The sequence below is a fragment of the Python bivittatus genome, unplaced genomic scaffold (assembly GCF_059951505.1).
Source record: "Python bivittatus isolate LINGU-HERP-01145 unplaced genomic scaffold, Pbiv_v1 ctg000020_np1212, whole genome shotgun sequence".
NCBI lineage: Eukaryota > Metazoa > Chordata > Lepidosauria > Squamata > Pythonidae > Python > Python bivittatus.
Window position 1 is genome coordinate 30,892,652 of NW_028277030.1, and position 11,176 is coordinate 30,903,827.

At 40.1% G+C, this 11,176-nt stretch overlaps 1 long non-coding RNA gene across 2 annotated transcripts in view; it reads right to left on the reverse strand.

The window, feature by feature from the left end:
• Positions 1-10,576, reverse strand: part of LOC148217024 (uncharacterized) — a 39,093-nt gene extending 28,517 nt beyond the window's left edge. Inside the window, exons 1-2 of one of the 2 annotated variants that reach the window (XR_015795458.1) lie at positions 9,840-10,576; positions 4,157-4,349 (exon numbers count right to left, since the gene is read on the reverse strand). This is a non-coding gene — a long non-coding RNA (uncharacterized LOC148217024). The other variant, XR_015795457.1, reaches the window with a different exon arrangement.
• Positions 10,577-11,176: the final 600 nt, after the last annotated feature.

Sequence of the window (11,176 nt, forward strand, 5' to 3'; positions counted from 1 at the left end):
ATCCCCATGGAAGAATACAAAGCACCCCCCCAACTTTCACAGTTATTTTTAGATCAAATCTGAACTCATATCTAATATCTGAATGGGAAAAAGGCTTATGGCATTATTGTCCTTATTCTATAAGTTCTTCAAAATATCTTAGGGTATTTTTGTTGCTTTCTATTTTTAGATGCTTCTAAAATATAGCACTGGATTGTGCACAGGTAAATTACAGAAAAACTAACTTGGAGTCTTTGAAAAATACATAGCATAACTATAAATGTGAAAATCAGATCTTCCACCTATGCCTGCTGTGGTATTTACACATATGATTGCCAGCTATTGGTAGTGTTAGTAATTGTGTTTGTTTTAACTATATAGAATCCTAGAGGTGAAATAGTTCACTTAATTAAGCCCAATTCTTTGCCCTGTGCAAGAATGCAAATTAAGGCATCCCTAGTAGGTGGAATCAACCCTGACTGCTCAGTGGAAGGATTGATAATGAAGCTCATGCTCAGATACTTGGTCACCTAATGCAAAGAGAGGACTCTTTGGAAAAGACCCTGATGCTAGGAAAGGTTGAAGGCAAAAGGAGAAGAGGATGGCAGAGGATGAGATGGTTAGATAGCATCACTGAAGTGATGAGCATGAAACTGAGCAAACTCAGGGAGGCAGTGAAGGACAGGAAGGCTATTATGGGGAAATACATTCGGGGAACAGAGAGTTAAGGATTACAGTGCTGGAGTGATGGCATAATGTGAGGGTTCTTTATTTTCCAAGGCCTGGACACACCACAGCATAGCAAATCTGTACAAAATGCTTTATTGCAGCACCCACCTTCCCCAACAACAGACTATTGCTCTCCACCCATCTAGGACTTGCAAGGTGATGTTGCCATGTAAATGTGTCTTTAATACTCAGTCCTTTAATACTTAATTCAAGTAAAGTGGCATGCAACCTTTGCCTCCTTCCAAATGTTCTTACGCTAGTTGGGATGAGGTGCTGCTTCAGTGTGGTCGCTCCTTTTCTAGTTGCCACTGAGCTCCCGGCAAAGCTCCAAGCTCCAGGCAGGACTCCCACCAGGAAATGCTGCTCACCATAACTTGTGGTTCTGGCAGTTGAATGATAGTCCTCTTGCCTGCTTGTAATAGCTGCCAATCTCCAGACGTGGCCTCCACTTCCCCGTCTGTAAGCCATTTGCTTATCACCTGTCCTACGCACATCTCTTCCTCACTCTGTCTTAGCATTGGCTTTTCTAAGCTAAGAGCCTGGGTGGGGTTCTGGACATTGGCATGTCCTTGAAAATGCCAGGGTGTGGCTCAATTATCACAGGCAGATGGAACGCCAGCTTGGAGGCTTGTGAATAAAGTCTGAGTTAATAAATGAATGTATGAGGGACATGGGTGAGAAGCATTTCTGCCTGGCTGCAGCTCCTTTTCCCAACTTCACTCCCTCACAATCAGGCAGGTTGAGAGTTAGGATTTGAAGATTTTGGAGAAGTGATTTTGAATTGTGTGTATACACGTGCATACTCATGAGTGCATATGCGTTTGCTTTTTTTAAAACCTTTCTTTAGCTTGCATTCACTGGGGGTGGCTCACCACCAAAAATTGGTGCAAAATCATGTTCTGACCCAGATGCCTTACGTTAGTCTGCAGGTCACTTTTAATCTCTCCTCCCATGCTTGGTATCAATTTCCCTATGTAACCTCTCATGTCATACTCATCTAAATCCCAAAATCCTGCTGTGTTTAGCCAGGCTTGGATGCAACCTAATTCAGAGAGATCCATGCAGAGGCAACCTTCCGTCATATGACAACCAGGCATCAGCAGGTTGTTAGAGCAGCTGAAGATTACAAGTCTTTTTATCTGTGCCATTCTTTACTGTTTCATCATCTCATGTCACTCTCCATAACCATTCTATGTTCTAAATTGAAAGGGACTTTATTTGCATTTTGCTGTACATGAATCAATCCTTTAGCTTGTCCTTGACAGGGCCAGCTCTAAGACTAAGGCTGAGTAGGCACCAGCCTAGAGGACCAAATTTTAGGGAGTGCTGAAATTGAAAAGACTTCCAAAAAACACAGTAAAAAAGTGAAAAGCAACAATGATGTACTCTATGAGCCAGCACACCCACTTAAATATTATTTTGCAGAATTGTTGCCATATCACAACCATGGGTGTTGATATAATTAAAATTACTTACTGGGTAAATAGGGTGAAAATGTCAGAGGAAAAAAACGTTGTCTGGGGCTGAAAATCATAACCATAAAGCTCAAAAACCTGAAGACAAAAAGAAGCCAAAGGGCACCTTTTTGAAATTCCTAGCAAAATCAGAAGATGAGCCAAACCATAAGGGGCACCAGAATATGCTTTTGCCTAGGAAGCCAAAATGTCTAGAGACAGCACTCGTCCTTGATACAAACCAATACACTTATCTTGGTCTGAGTTTAACTGCCTGTTAAACTAGATTCTCAACTAATAATCACCCATCAAATCATGTGTCCAGTTACTGACAATTTGCTTCTGAAATTTAGCCGTACAATTTCAGGTAAGAAATGTGGGAGAGAAGCAGAAGTGGTTCAGATCCCAGATTCTATCTTTGGCAGGTATGGATAGGAGAGACTATTGTCTAAAGCAAGGCTGGCTGGGGAATTCTGGGAGTTGTCCACCCATCTTAAAGTTGCCAAGGTTGAGGAACCCTGGTCTAAAGGGCCTTGCTGCTGAAGTACAGAATACAGCCACTGCATTTAGAGGGTTTTGGAAATGCTTCATGAGCAGATTTACTGTAAGTGCAGCTAGCCTCTATGAAAGCAAGATCTCCACTTCCACCATACCACACAGCTCACACCAACATGCTGCCAGTATTTCCTGTTTCTTTTTCTGAGTGGATTCTTTAATCTCCCGATCTTTCCCTTCTCAACTCTAGAAACACTCAGAACCATTGATCCATCTTGCTGAGCCTTGTTTAACTGACGGATAGTGGTTTTCTAGATAGGACTGGACTTCTTGTTCCAATAGTTGTTCTCTTCATTGTGCTGAGTAAGCAAAATTATACCTGACGTGTGCAGAATCATAATGAACATCTGAGAAGGGCATAAAGAATATTCACAGCTGCATGATTTTCTTTTTCCTTTTAAAAAATCTATACCTGGATAGTGTATTTTATACACTTTTATGTATAAAACTGATCCTTTTATTCAGGATCAATTAAATGGCACAAGAACATGGAACTGCTCTAAAATTCTTCATTAAGGAAGGTGTAATAAAAAGCAGGCGGTGAGGAAAAGTTCCCAAATCAGGCCAGATGTTCTCAGAACAAATGCTAACAATAATATACTTACACTCCACAGTCATCTCCTGATGTCCCTTTTTTAAAAACCTTCAATTGACTCCAGTGCTGGTGATTATCTTGCATAATTTTACCAAGTGTATGCATGAGGATGGTGGTTTGGCACAAAATAAATGATTCATTACAAATTCACTTACTTGCTACTGAAGGATTGAAAAGGAGAAATGTAAAGCACTGCTAGCTTTTTTTTTTTTTTTTTTACAAAAATTATGGGCAGCTTTCTGAAACCTAGAACTTTTGTTCTCAGGTTTCCTGCTGAAGATTTATAAAAGGGAATTCCAACCTTAGTCCTCTTGAGGACTTTCCAGAAACATCAAGGAGAGATCGTAACTGCATTCATGTTTATGGAAACCAAAGATTGCCAGGACAAATACCTTTGAAGATATGGAAATAATTGTGCGGGAAATACTTGTGGCATATGGGAAGTGTGGTGGTTAGGCTAGAGTCTTTGCTCCAGCTACCCCACATTCAATGTCTGAACAGTTGTCCCTTAAGAATACACACACACACACACACACACACACACAGTCACTTTGTAAAGAAGACTTTTTATAGATTTTGCCTACTGTACTGTAAAGCTAATCCAGGTGGTCAAAGGCTGGCAAGGGGGTGGATTGTTTGTATGTTTTTGTCAATAAATGTGAGAACAGAACCAAGAGAGAGAATATCATATATTCTAGACTCATTCTGGAAATGCATGAGCTCTTTTCCCTCCAACTACAATATAACACTACACAATTTCTCTTCACTTTATAATTTTTTCTGCTAGCATCTCTGTTTTTTTCAGTTATAAAGATTAACGTTTTTCTGTTACCTCTGTGCTTACCTAAGAAGAGTATGAGGAGTCACGTCTTCAGAAATGGGGACCACTGTTGTCTCAAAATCCTAAATATGATTTGACACAATCTGCTTCAGGCAGTAGAAAGGCGAATACAACTCAGCTCCAGAAGTAATGATGAGCAACCCCGTCCCTCTGTAAGTTGTTCTGACTGACATCAGAGAAGGTAGAGCATCACTGTCTGCGGTAGAAGTCTTTACTGTTAGGACTGCTCCATGCGAGCTGGAATCCTGTACAGGGTTTGGGATTGGGTGGAAACCCTAATGCATACAGATGTCACTGTAAATTGATCCGGGGAGGGGTTGTTTACACTATTCATATGGTATATATACCATGAAGAGAGCCAGTTTGGTGTAGTGGTTAAGGCCCCAGGCTAGAAACTGGGAGAACGTGAGTTCTAGTCCCACCTGAGGCACAAAGCCAGGTGGGTGACCTTGGGCCAGTCCCTCTCTCTCAGCCCTAGGAAAGAGACAATGGCAAACCACTTCAGAAAAGCCTTGCCAAGAAAACTACAGGGACTAGTCCAGGCAGTCACCAGGAGTCAAAAACTGACTCGAAAGCACAAATATCATACACACACACACACACACACACACACAGAGCATGAAATGACTGAACCGTGTTTTGGTAATGACTCATTCATTTTCCAATCTCTTGTCTTTGATCTTTAAGCAACATAATATTGAAAGTCAAATATATGGTACTGAACAAAACCTAAACATTAATTATATTAAATTTAAGTAATTTATGATTATTCACCATGTATTTTATAATTTTCCCATTCTTTAAGAATAAACATCACAGTTGTGTAACAATTTTTGGAGGAGCTCTTGGGACAAGATTGTTGGGCTTTACAGAACTGGATGCTACCCTATGACTTTCAATTATGACTCCTCATAATTAGGGGATTGCCCCACTGGATTACTGGATTTTGGATTCTTCTTTCCCCTCACAGATCACTGCAGCTTCTTTATTTTGTATTACACTAAAGTATTGGAGTCATCCAAAAATGTTGTTCTGAGTCTGGGGAAAGAAATTATTCTAGATTTAGCCAGATTTTGCATGTAGCCACCTGACCGGTCATAAATGGGATCCAAAAGAAGTGAACAAAGAACAGAAGGGCCAGAGAATGAAAAATTATGAGCTCTGCCTCAGGAAAACAATACCTCCAGAATGGCTAATAGAGAAATGCCAGGGAGCTATACTGGATAAACATTTATTTATAGTATGAATCTACGTGACAAATTTTAAAGGGAGGAAATGTAGTGATTATTTGTGAAATAATAGGACGGTCAACAGTATTTAGAAAATAGTAACTTGTGGATGTGGAGGAGTGTGCCAGATTGATTCTCCCCTTCCTGATTAGTGTCAGTGTATGGAGCTTCCTTTCTCCATGCAGATGAAAACACAGAACCATTGCTCCTAAGCTTCTTCTACAGAGAGACTCCTTTTTCAATGCTGAACAGAAAAAGGGGGAGGGGGGGGGACTTGCCAGCAATCAACTGATGATTAGAGCCATTTATGGACTCTCAAACATTAGCATTACAGGTCTGTTTTCATCTACTTCTGTGGGCCCTATGAAACATTAGTAGCTGCTCTTAATTGTGCAACAAGATCAGAGTCCAAAGAGTGCAGATCTGCTGAGATAGCCCACTTAAACCTGTCGTAAATTCAGATAGGCCTAGGAGCTTTTGTGTTTGCAGTGGATGTAGCAGTCCTTTAGAGAAGTGCTGACTATTTTGTGTAAATCCTATCCAGAAAGTCACCTCTAGTATTATTTCTCTAGAAGAAGATCAGAGATGTTTACAAAGGAACTGACAGCTTTTTACATTACTCTGGTCTGCAACTGCAAGGGGATTTTATCTAAAGCATGCAGTTAAAGCACAATGATTCATTCTGGCCTGTTGCTTCCAATTCTTCTCTTAGCAGCAGCTGGCAATTACCTCAGGACTACCAAGTCAGACTTAGCACATCACTGACTTCCTCCTTTCCGAAATCAGGTGAGGGAGAGAGGGACAGATGTGCAGCATTAAAAAAAAAAATGTATTTGTTCTCCTTCTCTTGAGCAGTGCATGGAGTTAGCAGCAATAGTTGGCTGGCTACCCAGCTGAGACTGAGAAAAGAGGCAACAGTTCCAAAGGAATGAGTGTCAAGACTTTTTTGTAGCCTCTGATACTGAGGACCAGGTAATCAAAGAGCAAAAATGAGTTTTTGAGTAATGGCCTCTAGGTAGTAAAAGTTGAAAATTAGCCTTCAAGTAATTTAGCCTTCCAGTAATAAAAGGTCACCTCTGACACAGAGGAAATAGATTGCCTTGGTACAAACAGTTCTCACAGGAAACTGCTAGATAAGGGCTAACCATCTGAAGGACCAGACATCTGAACCAGATCCAACCGGATAATGAGGGACAGGAGGAGGGGGTCCTTGGCAAGAGATGAACTTTTGGCACCCTTGCCTAATTATAATAGTAAAATCTCCACTCAGAGGAGGAGTATAGTAAAGTAAAAATAATTAAATAAATGCTTATTATGGGATGTTGGGCTAACACATGCCTAAAGATATGCAGATTGTTAACCAGTTGTAGTAAACCTCTTTGTTAGCTGAACTGAATAAATGGATGGTGTTTGATTCAATCAGGGCCGCTCGATTTGGACTTGAGTCCTGAGCATACCTCTTTGCTTTTTGCTCCTGTGCAGGAATAAAGTGTTTTTAGATTCCGGTTTCCTTGATTCTGTGTGATTAATTGGCTCAGTCATGCCAGATGAAAGCAAACCTAGTGTTGGGCTAGGCCAAAACATACATTTTTTCAATGTAGTCACTCCTGTAAGTCTCTTATATTTCAATTTAAACAAGTAATCCACATCCCTCTTTTGGTATATTATGTGTATATATTTTTTAATTTTCAAATGATCATCCAATTCCATTTGTAAATCCAATATTTCCATCTTTTTTTAATAGGTTATAATATTTAAGTCCACCTTAAAAGCCATTTCAGTTATTTTCCAAGGAACTTGATTCTCTTCAGTAGCAACTTTTGGTTCCAGTGTGGGGTTAAATATTCCTAGGATTTCTTGAGCCAATTTAAAATGTTTCCTTTAAGGTGGCCATCTGGTGCTCTCTAGTGATTAACCTTCAAGGCTTTGTTATCAAGTCGAAATATAAACATAAATTTCTTTCCCACATGAGAGGATCTTTTTAATTAACTTCCAAGTTTTTCTTTAAATCAATTTCATCCAAATCCTTAGCATTTAAAAACTTTCCAAAGAACAACCGTACAATATATTGTTATATGTTACAAAAAATGAAGATCTTACAAAGCTGGAAACACATAATTTTCTTTCTTTTTAAACAGATTGAACGGAACTCACTCAGCAAACATCCAACTTGCAGCTCTGAAAGTTTTTCAATCTTAATGAAACAGTAAGAAAAAAAATTAAACTCCAAGGTGATTAAAAAGGTGAAGTTTGGACAAACTTTAAGTCCTTAAAAAGGCTACATTAACAGCTACATAAAGAGCATGATAAAACCCACGACTCCCAGCTGATTGCAAGCGGCTGCAAAAACAACAATTTCTGTTGCTGAAGCAAAACAAAAAACAAAAAAAAACCCAGCTGTCCAGAATGCATGAGGGTAATCTCAAGATCTCTCTTTTATCCAGAGGGAATTATGGGCAGTCTGGATCCTGCATTCAGCTGCCTTTCGGCTATAATGTCTCCTGCAAAGCGCGGGCGTCAGTTTGCCAGCCTCACCGGAAGCAGACTCCCAAAGAATTGCTTATACTTATGGAAGTTAAACAGTATCCACACAATCCATTTAACAATAATTATATTGTTATATTATCTCTATAACATTTATCCAGTTATAGAGAGAGACAGTCTCATACATTCTGTTCTCATATGTCTGTTCTCTTGACTTTAGTGTTCACGTGCATTTGTAGGTACTCATTAGTGATGTGATATTTCCATAAAGATTAGCCTTCCAGAGGCCTTGATGAGAAAATTGGACTCTAAAGAATTGCAAACAAGATATCCAAGAACGGCAAAAATAGCCAGTGAAACATCCCATTAAAAAGAAATTGTATGCAATGAAATAGTAGTCTGGGCCCAGACTGTGATCGGTGTGTTCTGACTAGTGGTCCTTTGTAATGATCCTTTCCCCACTCCTCATTCTGCCTTTTGCAGCTGTCTCTTTTCTCCTTGTTCCATAGCCTTTGCTGCTGGTGCCTAGAGCAAATGTCATGAAAGAAGCGTATTGAATTGCGCATCCTTTGGAGAAAAGGGACAGGAAGGCATTCCCCATTCTCATAATACTACATTCCGCAATTATAAGTGAAGGAACAAGGGGATTCAGAACAGGTGAGTGGAAGCATTTCTTCACTCCCTGTGTAGCTTAAACTATGGAATGTATTCCTCAAGATGTAGAGATAACTACTGGCTTGGATGGCTTTAAAGGCTTTTAAATACATATTCACAGAGCATAAGACTGTCAATGATCAGGAATCATGATGGATATTTACTGATGTATTCATTCATTTAAAGCATTTATATCCCATGCTTCAGCCTGAAAGATTCTTAAGATGGCATACAGATTAATAACCAGACATTCTGTACTTGTAGGCTTACAAGCTAAAAAGATGTGCCACATAAAGAGATGAGGATGGGGAAAGAGAAGGAACATATTATCCCCAGTTTAGGAGACCACCGTCTTCTCTTTTTGGATATCCACATCAACAGAGGAAACAATGGCAAATTAGAAATGCAAATCTGTTGAAAAACAACCCACACTAACCAAGTGCTCCATTACCAAAGTAACAACCCAGCCTCCCACAAGAGGAGCTATGTAAGAACATTATTCAAATGAGCACAAATGCACTGCAGCAACCCAGAACACCAGAAAAAGGAAACAGACTGCCTGTACAACTTCTTCCAACAACATGGATACCCCTGCAACTTTATCAAAAAGTGCCTGACCACTGAACCCACTACAGCAGAACCAACACAAGTGATGAAAAGGATAACACTGCCATACATCAGAAACAGCTCAGAAACAATAACAGACTGTTACAACCACACGGCATCCCTGAAGCACACAAACCAATTAAAGCCTTCCAAAACATCATAAATAAATTAAAAAACCCAGTAACCCAAGAAGAAAAAACAGGAGTCATCTACAACATATGTTGTAAGGACTGTAACAGCCACTACATAGGACAGATACAGTAGGCAGAAGACTAGCAGAGCACATCCATGAACACCAACTATCAGTCAGAAGACACAATGAAAACTCCTTAATCTCACAACACATGAACAAACTCAACCATAGTTTCAACTGGGAAACTGTGAGCATCCTAGACCAAGGTAAACCCCAAAACACTAGGGAATTCCTGGAAGCTTGGCATTCAGACAAATCAGCCATCAACAGACACATAGAGATAAATCACATTTATACACCATTTAAAAGAGACAATAAAAAAGCTAAGAACGAAACAAAAAGACCAGAACACATTCTCTCCAGCAACCAACACCTAAATAAGCAGGGATTAAAACCAGACAAACAATCAAGCAGAGAACAATACCCTAATCAAGGAACTACCGAGGAGAAAAACCACACCTCCATCAACACTGGCAGGGAAAGTTACTGTATATAAACAGGGAGCAAACTCCACACTCACTAGCACTGATGATGTCACCTAGTCAGATGATGAAATTTCTCAAGCAAACAACCAAGCTCAGAGAGCACCAAGGACTCCACAGTTCAACCCTGAGCTACAGATATTCTCTTCTGCTGAAAGATTTATTCTGTTTAGATGGGGAAGATGTGATGGAATGCTGTGAGTCAGTGCTACTCTTAAACAAATGTGCCCTCCAGGAAATACCTTGTTTCTTACACAATGAGAACCTTTGCAGATAACAGCAATTAAGGGTTTGGATAAGACTAGGCCACTGGAACAGATCATGCAGTGCTTTAAAAGTGCACCTAAAAGACGCTGCCTCTTTCTCTTTGTAAAAATGCATTAAACAAGAAAAATGGGCACTACGAACTAGAACAACGGGCATTCAAGTGGGATGCATCTTCTGTGATTGCAACATATTGATTTAAAATGGCATAAAGTAAGCCAAATTAATAGATACAGTATGATTTCATTACCACAAAAAATAGTGTGGTCAATGAGTGGATAACATGTCCCCCCATCTATGTTACAAGTCCTGAGTACATCTGGATTTCTGTGTCCATGAAGGTGCAGACAAAACTAGAGTGTGTCCAGCTGGAACTCAATGCTATGAGGAACTATTAAACCTTAGAGGAACATTGTGAGCAATTTTCAAATTCCAGGGTTGGGGCAGGTACTAGGAGCTAATTTTGGGAAGTCCTCCTGTTCGTATGAATTCTTTCCAGCTTTTGCGGATGTGAACAAGATACTGTATGTGGAAAGATGTGGATTGCCAGTTGCTTACATGACCCTTACCCCTTCTGGCTGATTAAATTGACCATATCAGTACTGGCCCCATGAGTTTAATGCCATCTTGCATGAGGATGTGTTTCCACTTGCTTAAATAAGGTAGTCATGTGAACTTCATAGTAAAAGCCCTCTCTGGCCCCAGAAGATATGTGTAATCTCTAGTTACTAAACTTCAATCTCTGGGTAAAGTGATTGAGAAGGTGATAGCCTCCAGATGTTTCTGGGTTATCTAGACTGAGACCCATTTCATGAGATATGGTTCTAGGAGTGCTTTGGTCACGTTGGTGGATGGCCTACACCAGATATTAGGGCAAGGTGTGACCTTCTTAATTCTCCTGAATCCATTGGTGGCTTTCAGTTCCATTGACCTCAGCATCCTTCTGGGCTATCTGAAAGGGTGGACCTTGGGTAAATCAGTCCCTTCCTGTTGGTATGAATCCATAAGGTAGTGTTGAGGGACCATCTTGACCCCTTGATCATTGATCGAGTGTCCAACATGGCTTTATTTTGTGCTGTTCAACATCTACACAAAACTGCTGGATATTGTC